Raw genomic sequence first — 15,604 nt, 5'->3', positions numbered from 1 at the left:
AATGCAGTCCCACGTTTGCCGGCACCCGGAAGAGATATGGTGACGGTAAGCTGAGCTGAGCGGGCTCAATGCTTGGCGTGGTATGTTGTCTGCACAGGTAACCCAGGTAAAAAGGCGCGAATCTATTGTCTGCCGTTGCTGTGACGGCGGGGGAGGGGCCTGACGCAATGTACCCAGAACCCCTCGCGGCACTGCTTTGCATCATCCGGGCATTGCGATCTCAACCCATAATTCCAATGGGCGCCGGAGGCTCCGGGAACTGTGGGATAGGTACCATAGTGCAATGCGCCGGAAGTCGACGCTAGCCTCGGTACTGTGGACGCGGTCCGCCGACTTCATGCACTTAGAGCATTTTAGGTGGGGACACACACAATTGGCTGCATACAACCGGTTTCTATAAAACCGGCTTCTATAAATCCGACCTAATTCTGTAGTGTAGACATAGCCTTAGGGTTGGTTGGTTGTTGTTGTTTTTTAAGTAATTTCCTAGAATTTTTGAAAAGCAAACTGAAACAAACAGAAATTCCATCATGTGTCATAATGTTGACACCCACATGGGTCATCAGCAGGCTTGGATGCTGGACAAGTCTTTTGATCCACCACAAAGACCTCTTCCACTGGAGCTAGCAGAGTAATTGATAGCCGTAGTAGCTTGTAATCCTTAGTCTATTTGAACCAGCACTAGAGAGGGATGGGACACTTGGATAGTGGGTTTTACAGATATTTGCTGATAGCAGAGGGATGGTGAGAGTTGGGTATCTTAGGTTCCATTCCAGGCTCTGGAGAGGAGTGTACTCTAATAGGCACAGACTCTTCTGCCCATATCATCAAAGCATGACCCACCTGCCCTGTCCCTATCTGAGTCCTGTCTTTTCCCTATCCCTGGTTCCTACTCCCAATCCCATTCTCCTCACCGAGACAGCCCCACTGCTCAGGAGTCTCATCACAATTCCAAACTCTTTGCCCAGCAAGTCCTAATCTCATCCCTCTGGACTCCTCATTCCAATCCTCACACACTTCCAGTCCCAGTCTCCTTACCCAACCAGTAACAGCTCTTCCCCTCCCAGCTCCTCATTCAGCCTGTCTCCCTCCCCCAACTTATCCTCCAGTCCTTCCCTCACTACCCATATTCTCCTTTCCCACTTGCTCCCTGTCCCATTCCCCTGCCCAGGGTCCTGGTCCAATCTCAATGTCACCAGCCTGGTTTTTTACCCAGTGTCTTTGCCCTGAGCAGTCACAGTATTTCACCTGCACCCTGGTTTCTCATCAGATCTATCTTCCCATCCATCCTCGGCTTCTTATCTCCTTCCCCTTGGTCCACTGGTTTTTATTGCCAGTCCCCTTGCCCAGCCAGTCCTAATTTCCTCCATTGGCTTTTCATTGATCAGAGACATCCACCGCTCTCCCCACATTTTTTCCTCCCGGCTCCCAGTCCCCCTCTGGGACCAGTGGGAGCTGTGATCAGCAAAACATGCGGACGTGGCAGGTGAACAAACCATCCCGGCCCGCCAGGGGGCTTACCCTGGTGGGCCATGTGCCAAAGGTTGCCGATCCCTGGTCTATATGGTCCTACTGAGTGCATACAGATTTTTTTTTTTCAAAATCCTGTTTAGACACAGAGCATGGTGAATCACTGCCCTCTCCTCATTAAGGGCACTGTGCCCAAAAATTGCAGAGATGCTCAGCACCTCGTTGGGTCAGGTTCTGTGATTCCATGTGGCAACCACTCCTCAATGCATCATTAGGTACTAGTCACTGCTGCATGTCTCAGTATCTTAAGAACATCCAACTTTGTATACTCCAGAATTGAGACACTCAAAATAAGTAGCCACATTTGAAAATTTTGCCTTGCCCACTGTCACACAGGAAGTCTTTGAGAGAGCCAGAAATCCTGACTCCCAGTTTTGTACTTTGACCATGTGATCAACCATCCTCACCTATTAGAGTATAAATCAGGATCCATATATCCCCACACTCCTATGTCTATATAGTCCTTTATTCATTTCTTCATATTAATAAAAGAAAACCAAATAAAGCTGGATTCATATAATGAAAATATATTCAATGGTGTAAATGGAATTGTTTGAAAGTGCCACCTCTTTAAAGGAGTAAATGTATAAAGATGTGCTCTTCTGCATTTGCCTTTTGGCCCTGGTGAAGACTTCAGGCTGAATCATACAGCTTCTGATTTATACCTGGCATATAGCTGGCCAACTGCCAACATTTTGTCATTGTATGAAATAATGGAATTTTGAATTGATACAGCAGTGAACCACTGATTTTTTTCATGAGTGCAAAGCTAATCCAAGCAGGTTGCTTTATACTTTCTTGAAAATATATTCTTGCTTTTTACCCTGACCTGGAGACTAAACTGCACTGGAGAACAAAAGATCAGCATCACTGTACTTTACTCAGTTGCAAACTTCTCCTTACTCACATTGTTTAGCTAGTTCTCTGTACTCTGCATTTCAAAAATGGTAATGTTCAGTAGCACAATACCTGTTGCAAAGTAAATGTCTAAGTTGACTCTGGAAGGGAAGGAGAGATTTTCTGTAATGTCTTTGAACTAGGCCAACTATAACATTCAGATACGAGCAAATAGGCGAATCCACTGTAGTGTTACTTTTGAAAAAGAGGTCATCCACAGTCTAGCATCATTGAAGCTTAATATATTTGAAAGTTCTGGTTCTGCTTTATTAGAGAGAATGTGGAGAGCTCCCCCTGGCTAAATCCAGCAGAGCCAGTAACAGTTCCAAATGACTGTCTTCAATCCAGGAGAGTGCTGCACAGATTTTTGTCTTAGTTGGAATAAGATCTTTGTGCTAGGGTTGCACTTCCTACCAAAAGCAGAGATACCTCAATGTTCCCTCTTCTTATGTAGAATCCTGTTTTCTGCCTTAAAGTCTTGTTAAGAAAATATCTGATGAATTCACAGATGCCTTAGGCTTCAGAACAGTTCCCAAGGATTGTGTTGGAAGTTTCTCTTGTGGGACATATAAAACAAGACTGGGAACAAAAGTAGAACCTATACTGAAGGGAACAATTTTGGACAGTCTGGAAGATGAAGTGGATCATCAAACAGGTTTTTCCTTCTGTAATTTGCAAGATTCTGTGCATCTTAGAAATTTTAACTGATCTTTCTAGGGTTTTACGATTTTTCTTGACAGTACTGCTGAAGATTGTGATACTTTAGAAGTAACTGTCAGATGGAGGTGGGAGAATTAGGACATGTGGGCGATCTTTAAGTAGAGCATGAATCAGGAAAATGACTTTTGGAAAAGTCTTGCATTTTGAGGTGCAAGAAAATCCTATAATGATAATCACATGAAGTTACTTACACTTTTGGAACCTCCAGATATGTTTGGTTTCAGGCTGAATTTACAGTTCAAGTTCATATTGGTTTTTGTTTTAATCAGTACCAGTTCACCCATGTAATGAAACCAGTAATTAATCCATTGGACCTATATCTCCAAGGCCATGGTGCCTGTGGAGTCTTTTGTACCTGAGCAATGTGATTGTAAAATGCTTCTATTTGACGCTGAAGTATTTTACACCTACTTTGCACAAGTGAGAGTGACAACAGAAGATGCAAAGCAGTTGAGAGTCAAGGCCTGAGTGTTATCCAACCTGTATAATGGATTGAACTCTATATTAGATGATTGGAGCAAATGTGACTTAATAGTTAGGTTTATGAAATGAGATTCAGAACACCTAGGTACTATATGTGGCCTTGTCACACTAACCTCTGTGCTTTGATTCACCCATCTGTGAAATTGGTATTATAATACTTATTCATAGGAGAATCATGAGGCTAGCTATTTACCTTTAGGTATTTATACAGGTCCCCCTCCCCCATTACCATACTGTCTATGCACTTCAGACTTTTATGGAGTTAGCCTCACAACAGCTGTTTGAGGCAGGAGCAAGTTATCTATTTTACTGTTGAGGAACTGAGTCTCGGGTGGATGAAGGAAGTGAACCCTCATCCCCCACTTTCTAGCATAGCACCCCCACCCATGGAGCACCCTCTCTGCAGGGCAGGAAGTGTATCTTTTATTTATCAGCAAAGCACCTAAGATAGTTTGACTTGTATATAAATGATAATGCAGACTGGGGCAGTATTTTCGTATTTATCTTCTGCTAGTTGCTCCTCTTCTCAATGAAATTCCTCCAAGGTGGACTGAGGCAGCGGGAGCACAGCTAGGGGAAGGAGGAGGAACAAGAAGCTGTGGAATTAGGCCTTTGTACAGATGTCCCCTATCATCAGGAAGTGTGCCAAGATCTGCAGGGATTAAGAGAAATCTGTATTTGGCCCACCAAACCTTCTGCCTGTCCAAAGTAGTGATTAGAAGGAAAATCCATGAATTGATACACAAAGATTTTCCAGCTCCGTATATGGGATTTTCCTGGAGAGGGAGCTATCTGGCCCACAGAAATTACTAAAATATGTTAGCCCTTTGGCACATCATGCACAACATATTGGCTTGTATCCTGGGCTGCATCCAGTGTTACCTCGATGCACAGAAGGGAGGGGAGAAAAGGGTCATGTCTACACTGGAATAGGAGGTGTAATTTCCAGCTGAGGTAGGCCAGCATGCTAAAAATAGCTGTGTTGCCATGGTGGCACAGATAGCGGGATGGGCAAACTACCCGAGTATATTCCTGTCTGAGACCCTAAGTATGTACTCGAGTGGCTAGCCCATGCTGCTGCCTCTGCTGCCAATGCTATTCTGCTATTTTTAGTGAGCTGGCTTGATCAAAGCTTGCTCGGGTATGCCTCTATGTGCTGTTCTGATTGCAATATAGACATACCCCAAAGTAACATTGCCATCTCTCCTGGCCCTATAGGGCAGACAAGGTCTGAATTGGCTCAGGCACAAATTACAGCCGCTCTGTAACTTACACCAGGTGGAACTCTCCCTTAGGGACTGTTCCGCTACCCCAGAATCACCCGAATAATTTCTGCTTCAGCTCTAACTCCTCCTGACCCTGGCACACTCCTTATATTACCTGGTCCATAGCCCAGGGAGGCTATGCTGGTTTTATGCCACCAAGCATTCCCTTGTATGGAAGAAATTCTCAGCTCTCTGACTTAGGCAGTTTTAAGTATGGTGCTGCTGTCTCTGATAATGGCCAGTAAATGATGCTTCTGAGGAAGATTACTGCTCCCACTCACCCTGTGCAGACACAGTACATCAAACTAGTTGAATAATATCCTTCCTACCCTACAGTGATCAGCTTGTATCCTGCAGCCAGATATTGTTTACCCTTCTCTTAGCTTGTGTAACTACAAATGTTGTTATTGGTCATAAAATTCTCACTTCTTTAGGCTAGTCCATCAGTATTTACATCCTTTTTTTCCCCCTTGCACATTTACTAGACACTGTCATAGCAGATTAAAATGCTATACCAGGAAAAGAATGAATAAATGTTAACCTGCAGATATATATCCAGATGTATATTTTCAGCTTAGGTTGCAGAGAAAATGCTTATTAGTTAATATGAAAGGTATTAAAATGGGTTTAATTAGATTTCTTTTTAAGCATTTTCCCCTACATACTTGTCTGCTACGTTTTAGCAGCATTTCATAAATCAGAACTGATTCTCACTGCAAGCAAGTATTAAAGCAGTTTTAATGGTCTGGATAATTTTGGAAGAAAATTAATTAAAGAAACCATTTTCCTGGTGGCTATCAATGTCATGGCTCCGCAAGCCCAAGTTAGGCTTTTCTCCCCTTTCAGAATACTAATGTGCTACCAACTTGCATGAAAGTAATCATACCCTCATGCCCGTGGTTTTTGATGCATTCCATTTTACAAGGGTGAATGGCTATTTATATTAATATGGCAAGAATTTAGAAATAGCTCAAAAAATCCCCCTGTTGACCTTTTCTTCTCCTACATTGTCTATCCAAAGTGGAAGCTATAAATGTATTTTCTAACAAATTAAGTGCTGTTACATCATTAGGCGTTTATGTTAACTGGTCCTGGGTTTTAATTAAATGTTGTGCAAATAGCATTTGATTCTGCCAGGAGAAACATACAATGTTCTTTTCAGAAAATCTCAGCATGTCACCTCTACCTTGCTAACTTCCTAGCTGCCTAGAAATATAGGATGACATGCCACACAGTAATTCCATTGAGTATGTTGAGTACAATAGAGTTAGTGTGCTGCACATCATATCTTGTGATATCATGAGGAGACTTGGGTGGTTACTCTCCTCGTACAATGAAGTTAAAGCTGAAATCTTGCCATACATGTTACTAACATAATTTTGCTGCTATAATGCACAGCTCCTCTGAGGTCCCTTCCATGAGATTCTAGGGACCCCGTTCCCCATTCGGATATGCAGTGAAGTCAATGGGAATTACTCATGTCCTGCTGGCAGGTTATTCCATAACTGCCTACTGCAGGGTTTCTTCTGGCCTTCCTCTGAATCAGCTGGTACTGGCCACTATCAGAGACAAGACACTGGATTAGTGGACCTCTGGAGTGATTCACTGTGGGAATTCCTATGATTCTATTAGAGGAGCAGGCCTCAGATAGTTGCTAAGAGGATCAATGAAAGGTTCCCCTTGAAATGGGACTAGTAGAGACAGGGGAGAAAAAATTTTTTATGCCCATCCAGGGCTCAATTCATCTCACTTTCCCTTACCCACCCATACGCAGATGGGTGTGGGTGTGGAAACAGAATAAGGCACTGGATACTTCACAGTAAGGGATGAAAAATCAGTGCTTTTCCTGAAAACTCCAGGATTATCAGCAATATCTTTATATCATACAGAATAATATTTTGTGTCATTTGTTGGCATGCCCTGCAGAAGATTTGCTTTCAAATATCTGGTGTAAACAACTTTACAGCAAAGTCATGACCTAATGCAGGCTATATAAGATTAGCAAAGCTTAACAATTGCTTAAAAGGTCAATTATTTCCTACCTGATCGATTGTGCTAATTTTTGCAGGTCAGTTAATAGATATACTGTATTTCATTCCTATATTACATTGTACAGATCAGTCAAGCAATATGGGATGCAGAGAAGGTAGGTTTTTTTGCTAACAACAAATAAAGACATGCTTCTCTTTTCTTCTCTGCAACACTAGTATAAAACCATTAACTTTCAGTTCATTTAGTCCTGATTATTACAAGTGTAAGTAAGATCCGTTTCAGGTCTCAATAGCATCCAGCACTCATATTGCAATTTCATCTATAGATTTCAAAGCATTGTACAAAGAATGTAAGCATCATTATCTCTATTTTACAGATGGGGGGGCTGAGGCACAGAGAAGGAAAGTCCAAGGTACACATGATGTGCGCACGGAGAAGGTTACCCACGGTCGCCTTTGGTGCTAGCCACCCCAAAGAGGATATGGATGGGGTGAAAAGAGGAGAAGTCATTGGCCTCACATGTCCCCTGTGGTAGCAGCATGTGAAGCTAGCCAGTTGTGTGGAGCAGAGCACATACTGCAGTGTGGTAGATTCATAGATTCGTAGGCTAGAAGGGACCATTGTGTTCATCTAGTCTGACCTCTTGTAGAACTCAGGCCATAGGACTTCTCCAAAGGGCTAAAGAGCAGTGAGGCAAATACGCTGTCCTGTTTGTTTTGGCTCCCTCAAGAACAATGTCTCTTATATCATGGCAGTGCAGCTGTGCATTGCTCCCAGCACGAGCCAGTACCTAATGGGTGCCAGTTGGCTGTTAGACATGGAATTTATTGGCTTTCTTTGTTTTGGAAAGTGGTTGCCACTGCACATACAAACAAAGATTCAAAATATTTAAGAAGCATTTTAGGTGACTTTACAGATCTATGTTCCATGTCTGTCCTTTCATACAACAGGTGGGATAATAGTGAAAGGTAAATCAATTTTTCAACAAGCTCCTCAAAGGCTTGGCATCCTCTTGATTCTCATTATAATTCACTTATAACAGAAGGGATGAATTGGAAAACTCACATCCAAACATATTGACATTTCAAGCCTTTTTCACAGATGTTATTTACAGTTTCTTGCCTTGCTGAGTTTTATTGAAACTCTTATTCTGGTGTTTTGTTCAGCATCTGAAAGCCACTGAGCTGAGAAATATGCAATCTTCACTTTCTGTAATTAGCTCTTAAATGATTCTAATTCACAAAGAAATATTTTATACATGTGGAAAGGAAATATATAAAAAATTTAATAAAAGCTTTATAAGTGTGTTCCCCATTGCAAAATCAGGAAGAGATTATGGCACCAGTGCTTTGAAATATAATCCTTCTCAAAGCTAAGACACTAGGACGAGCTTTACATAGAGTGTAAATGCCACCAGCTTTACTTGCTACACCATTCTGCCACTGATAGAGCTGTGTACCAGGGGCCAGATTTTTTACTCCTTTAGGATACTCTTTTGGTGATTTCCCAGCCAAAACCTGCCTTAAAGATGCTAGATCCAGCAACCAAAGGATTTCCTCCAGGAAATCCTGAAGTGATGTACAACCACCTTAATGATTACCATCCCTACTCCTGATCCATGGTCTAAGAGGTGTTTCCAGGAAAAGGGAGTGTGGCCAGAGTGTTCCTGCATCACAGTGTTATTGGTTGCTAGAATGTCTTCAAGTGGTTGTTGGCAACCCCCCTAAAAACAAATCAAAACACCCCCTTGTATATGAAAAGAGATTTAAAAGATTGGTATAGCCTCCCTTGGAAATGAGATGAATAAGAGGGGACATGACAGATGTATATAAAACAATGGCCTAGAGAAGGTAGATCAGGAACTTCTGTTCTCCCTGTCTCATCATGACACAAGAAGAACAAGGGTATAGTCAATGTAATTAAAGGGTGGGAAATTCAAAACTGCTAAGAGGAAATACTATTTCACACAATGTGAAATTACCCGGTGGCACTCATCACCACTAGAAGTTGTTGAGATCCATACAGACTAACACGGCTGCTACTCTGAAACCAGAATTTAATCTGATTTTTAAAAGGATTTGCTATTTACATGGATATCAAGACTATTCACAGTTATAATTAATTACAATAAAAATGTAGGGGGCTTGTGCTTTATGCCAGCCTGTAACTGTGAGAGATCAGGATGAGACCTAATGTTGGGGACAGATTACCCCACATCTTCCTATTGCAAGGTTCATACACTTTCCTCTGAACCATCCAATTCTTTCCACTGGAGGAGAGTGACTAGGATACTGGGGTAGATGGCTCACTGGTCTGATCAACTATGACAATTCCTATGTCAGCACAATTTAGAGCCACCATTAGGTGGTTTTAATCTGAATTGGGAGACCAGCTCATCACTGAGCCAGGCAAGGATTGCAGGGCTGCAAAGGAAAAGCTGATCTCATATTGGCCTGAATGTGAAATGACAAAACCACAAATAACAAGTGCCTTTCTCTGCTAGGCTGTACCTCAGGGGTTCTCAGACTTTTGTACTGGTGACCTCTTTCACACAGCAAGCCTCTGAGTGTGACCCCCCTCACACATTAAAAACACTTTTTAATATATTTAACACCATTATAAAGCAGGGTTTGGGGTGGAGGCTGACAGCTCGTGACTCCCCATGTAATAACCTCGCGACCCCCTGAGGGGTCCCAACCCCCAGTTTGAAAACCTCTGCTGTACCTTTAAATCCAGCTCAAATCAGTAGCTACTGAAAGTTGTTCCCATTTAAGGCAGCCCAGTAACCAATGTGAAAGAGCTGGTGATCTCAAATTTGTTGCTACTGTACACTTTTCAACATTACAAAACCCACCACCACAGTAGGCTCTCTCATTGGTAGGGAAGCCAAGGACAGAACAGACTGCAGAACCTAGATACTCTTCTAAACCTTGTGGTGGTTCGTCCAGCTCAGGACTGATGTTGTATAGGGGACGGTTGTGCAGACATTGCCAGTACTATGTTCTCTAGATAAATAGAGAATGTCCACTGCCATGGCTCTCAATCTGCCATCTTTAATTCACTTTAAGAATAATTGAAAGGTGATGCTGTGCCTGTGACTAAATAAAAACAGACAAAGGAGTTCAATAATATATTCATTTGATTTTCCCTGTAATCACCCCCCATCAGAATAATCCATTACGTTTTTAAAACATTGTGGGAAAATAACTCCTTACGTTACTGAGGCTTGAATAACTTTAAGAACACTTGAATCTTGAAAGGCTTGGTATAAAGTCTATTTAACTAGCCCAGTTTCCAAACCATACTATAGTTTTACGATATGTTCCATGTATTGTCACTGCTACTGTCATGATCTGAGTTACCATCTGGAAGCAATCATACTGGTTAGAAACAAATGATGAGCAATTCTGTTTTCTGAGAGATTTATATAATTTCATACAGTGCTTGTAAGATTAAATTGCTTTGGTGTAAACGGCTAACATCTGTCCAGGTTAAAATTAATGTAAATGCGGTGCACTCTGGGCTATTTCTGTTAAAGAAAAGTCTAAACCAAAAGTGCTATTGAAAAGCTGTTAAACTATCATGAGAATTTCCCCCCCCAAATAGTAGCTAAGGGCCTCATCCGGTGCTGGTTGAAGTAAATGGAAAGATTCCTACTAATTTCGCTGGACATTGGTCAGGTAGTAAGACTGGCTCTTCTTTACAAACTAGGGGAAAAAAACTGATTAAGGTAAGATTCCAAACTGGAACCAAGCTCTATGAACTTTGGGTAAGTTTGGACCTTGACCTAGAACTCAATGGGTCATGCCCATCTCTAGCAATAATAATTATTTGTGTTGCAATAATGCCTAGTGGCTCAGTCAGGATTGAGGCCCAGTTATGCTAGGCACTGTACAAACATGTAATAAAAAATTTGGTCCCTGCCCCAAAGAGTTCAGTAATGAAATTTTGACAGTGAAGCTGCAATCAGAAAAGATACATCTCTGCCAAACTACCACATTTTCCTTTCGTTGTTAAACCTGGGGTGAAATCCTAACCTCCTTAAAAGCAATGGGAGTTTATTCATTCACTCTAATGGGTTCACAATTTCACCGTAGATATCTTCATGAATATGAAACTTTGCCAAGTCCTCCAGTGAATGCAGATCTTCACAGCATGAAAGTTTACTGTTTACAGTTTTTTTGTCTGTGAAAATTGCCTTTCATAGAATCATAGATTTTACAGATAGAACAATTAAGTCATCACTGTCCCATGGCCAGTGCATGATGGTTCATTATGGTATATTCCCAGTGCTTTCTCCAGTACATTTGGAAATGACCCAAACCATGGGCATTCTACTTAACAGAGCTCACTGTTAGGAATTTTGTCTTGATATTGAATCTAAATTTTGCTTTTCTTAATTTTGTGCCTTCACCCCTTAGTTTTTCTTTGAAAATCTTCAGTGACAGTAATCTTTCAGGATTTTCCAAATTATAACATAGTTATATATACATATAACATTTAATACATTCAAACAGAAAAATCCAGCAGAGACGTTGTAATGGCATCTAGATGCTTCATAATGCCTACTGACTTAACCAGGGATAGATACCATTTTGGTTTACTAAGCAAACCACAGGACCTGAGTTAGAATCTCAGCTGTGTTAATCTGCAAAATTCTTATTATTATTACTTTTTGAGAGGAAGGATGGTTGTGTGGCTAAGGCATTGGACCGGGACTCAGGATATCATTGTTTGATGTATGGTTCTGCCACAGGCACTGTCACCTTCAGCAAATGATTTAATTTTGCTGTGCCTCAGTTCTCAACCCTTTGTCTATCTTGTGTATTTAAGTGGTAAGTTCTTCAGGGCAGAGTGTTTCTTACTATGTACATCACCTAACAGAATGGGACCCTGATCTCAAATGGGGCTTTTAGGTTCCAGTGTAATATAGATAATATATATTATTACCTATGGTTTGCTAGGCACTTTACGAAGGGGAAGGCGCATATATAGATGCATGCTGCTAATTGATCAAGCTCCCTCCAGTTGGCAACACAGTTTGCACCACTGTGAAATCACAGGGGAAGATTTCTCTGTAAGAAGCATATCTTTGTAATATAGATTGAGATCCTGGTCTTATTGAAGTTAGAGACTTTTGGTATTGACTCTAATGGGGCCAAGATTATACCATAGTGCCTCTAGTCACTTTGTTATACATAGTAGTCTACAAATTCTCCACTTCCTATTTTAACTGCTTAACCTCTAGCCTGGGTTCCTTCCCTGTTAGGTCTTAACAGTTGAGAGTCATGTGATTGTATTCAATTCTGGTTCAAATAGAAATGTCTCATTTATTTTCCAATGTTTTCTATAGATTGGTCCACTTTGTGTCCAGGATTTGATACACCACACAATGCAACTGAGTGCTGCTGAATATGGCATTTTAAATTGGTTCATAACTATAGCATAGTTCTTCCAGGATTGGCACACCATTATGCACTACATCTTTTCCCCCTGAGTGCTACAAGATGTTTCATTGATCTTTAAAGGTATTTCTTTTGCTGTACTTTTAACTGTCTACTTTCATGCAAAGACTTCATTGTTGGGCTTGTCTTTATTGATGCTGAAAAACCTGCATTCAATTTGTGCCCCATTAAAATGTCTGCTGGGGATAATCTGCATTCTTAAAGAGCTGCATGTTAAGCCAATAAAGCCAAATATGGATATGAGGTATGCTTATATTCCAGCGGTCTTTTGAAAAGCATGTGCTCCTTTTTCTGTCTTGCCATTGCTTAGGGATGACATGCACGCGTGGACATTTTATCTGAATTCATATAATACCATAAGTTGATAGGATTTTTTTTTTGGTTGTTTGTTTTTACTTTCTTTGCTAGGAGATCGTGGAACACTTGTCCATGGCTAATGATGCTAGAATCCCAGGCCCAAGGAACATGGATTTCACATGCTTTGTCACTACACAGTACTATCCCTAGACTGGCTGGAAAAATACCCAGTAATTTACTATCATTGGCCTGAATTACATGAGATGAATCTGAGCCCAACTACTTCTGACATCATCAACTCCCTTCATCTTTCATACTCAGGAATTATGATTCTGTCAGTTTCAGTAATATTCCTGCTCTCAGTGATAATTCAGCTCACAGTGGACAGTACTGTTCACATGAACCTCTGGACACCCCATGTACTAAGTCTAAGTTAACATCTACTACACTTGGCTTCATATTCTTTCCGGAGAAATTCTCTCTGTTTGTTCCTAAGGAAGGTGGGACGCTGATTCACATTCAACTAAAATGAGACCTTTCCATAATGTTGAAGTCATTCTCACTCAGAAACAAGTATGTTTACACTTATATTAGTCCTGGATACCACATGCTCTTTGTGGAAATTATTCTGCTTTCATTTACACCAAAGTAAATCAGAAGGAACTCCAGTGAAGTCAGTTGGAGTTACATTACTGAGAAAAAAATGTAAATGAGATCAGAATCAGGTTCCAAATCCTTATAATTTAATCATATATAGGATAGTAAGGATTTGATTTTTATCAGTAAATGTTGGTAAACGTTGATTTCACCACACACACACCAACCAAAGAAAAATAATTCCATCGACAATAATAGAAATTTGCAGCTAGGCAAGATAAGAAAAATGTGCTTGAGAACAGATTGGAGTTTGATTTAAGGATATTTACTTTATATATTTTGGCATGTGATGTTGACAGTTTGTGTTTTAATGGCTATAAAGCCTTACATTTTGGAATCTCAACTTCTGTCATTAAATATTGTCTGACCCCGCCCCCCCCCCCATAATTTTCTGCAACTGTGGAAATTTAAATTGATAAAAATAATAATAAAAATGCTTAAAACCCTTAATTTCGCACAATTGTACAAACTTAAATTGATAAAAATATTTAAAAAATGCTTAAAATAAACATTGATATCTGTCAAAAAAAAAAAAATAGAATTCTGCCAGGCCTTATCATAGGTCTTTGAATACATTTTAGGATGTAATGCTACAAAGACACACTGAAAGCATATATCAAGACAACTGATGAGGACATCACAAGCTGGGAAGAGCAAGTCACCAAATGACCTCAGTGGCGCCACATCCTCCATCAGGCAGTGGTTCACTTCAGGGAGAAGTGCCTTGCCCTCGAAGCTGAAAAGAGATAGAGAGACGGAAGGGAAAAAAAGAACTTTATCCCAGCAGGCAGCTGACCTGCCAGGAAATGTCTGTACCTACTGAGGGCAGATCTGTGGTTCCAGGATCGGACTCCTGAGTCATCTCAGGAGGACCCATACGTAAATCTGTGGTAGAGATCATCCTCGAATTGAGGGACTGCCGATGAGGATGTATGTGTTGAGGGTGGGAGAGAATGTCAATATTTGGGATGTTTCATCTAGTATTTGTATTTGTGTTTAACCCTTTCATAATTTCCTTTGAAATCTAAGAGAGCTATCCTGTAAATACAAGTAGTTAAGAATCTGTCTCAGTAATAATGCCTGTGACTATCCTAGAGATTATATAAATGCCCAAAATGATCTTGATGTAATTTACAGTTTCTTCCAATTCAATATTAATGTGTCACCAATTTAGGCTCCCTCTAGATTTACTTTGATTCATTTAGACTTAATAATTTAGATTCCCTTGGACACACAGGCTCAAACTCAAAGGCGACATGTAAATTAAGTATCCCAGGTACACTGACTTAGACCTATTACATTAACTGAGATAACCCCTCCCCACATGATGCTGGCAGACCAGGTTCCAGCTCTTGCCAAGGCTTTAGGCTTCAACTGAGCACTGACAAATTCATTGCTGGAAACCAGTCTGTTTCACGCGTGTGTTAGTATGGTTAAGATAAGGATTGAACTTATAACAGTGTGTTAGTGTTTAGACTTCATGAAATGCTTGTAAATTGCTGCATGCATTAATCTCATTTATAATATCCTTATCACATGCTATCAGGTAATATTTAAGTTTTTGCTTTATAACTGTAAAAATGTTTGCTGTGAAACTGTGAACCCAGTCAGGAGGGATCGTCTCCTGCCCATCAAGAAGGGCTATCAAAACTAAGTGGGCATTGTGGAACATCACAGTACAAAGACTTTGTTAATTGCCTTCTCACGCCATGAAGAGGCTATGTACAAAAGGGCTCATCCCATTGGCTTGAGTTCTGGAAGAAGAAAATAAAAATAGCTGACAGGAAAAAATTTCATCTCTTTTGCTGTTTGGACTCTCACAGCGCTGGAGCTATGGACAAAAAGTGGTGATTCCCCAGGGTCAAACCGGGTTAGCCCTAAGAGACATACAGAACTGACAGATTACTACAACTCTGTCACCTTTAAAACCATAGACTGTAACTCATTTGTGTGTATATGTTTGTCTAATTTAACCTTGTAATAACTCTCTCACTTCTTTTTCCTAGTTACTAAATCTTTAGTTAGTTTATTACAGGATGGGCTACAAAGCATTGTCTTTGGTGAGATATCTAAGATACAAATTGAACAAGTGACTGGTCTCTTGGGACTGGAAGCAACCTGAATATTTTGTGATCTTTGGTGTATAGCAACTGACTATCATTAAGTCCATCTTCCCTGGGTGGCAAGATAGACTGGAATACCCAAGGGAACTGTCTGTGACTCCATGGTAAGATTGTTAGGGTGCTTTAGGAGTTCACACTTGTTACTGGGATGGTGAAATCTAATTACAGAACATAC

General features: G+C 40.7%; 1 long non-coding RNA gene across 1 annotated transcript in view; it reads left to right on the top strand.

Moving 5' to 3' along the window:
• Positions 1 to 14,065, top strand: part of LOC112119283 — a 26,639-nt gene extending 12,574 nt beyond the window's left edge. The window contains exons 2-3 of the long non-coding RNA XR_002909102.3: positions 12,241 to 12,415; positions 13,888 to 14,065. This is a non-coding gene — a long non-coding RNA (uncharacterized LOC112119283). The remainder of the gene's footprint in view (positions 1 to 12,240; positions 12,416 to 13,887) is intronic.
• The last annotated feature ends 1,539 nt before the right edge of the window (positions 14,066 to 15,604 follow it).

The sequence above is a fragment of the Terrapene carolina genome, unplaced genomic scaffold (assembly GCF_002925995.2).
Source record: "Terrapene carolina triunguis isolate 2854851 unplaced genomic scaffold, T_m_triunguis-2.0 Scaffold96, whole genome shotgun sequence".
Classification (NCBI taxonomy): domain Eukaryota; kingdom Metazoa; phylum Chordata; order Testudines; family Emydidae; genus Terrapene; species Terrapene triunguis.
The sequence above is the reverse complement of the archived record's forward strand: the minus strand, read 5'-3'. Positions and strand labels throughout refer to the sequence as shown.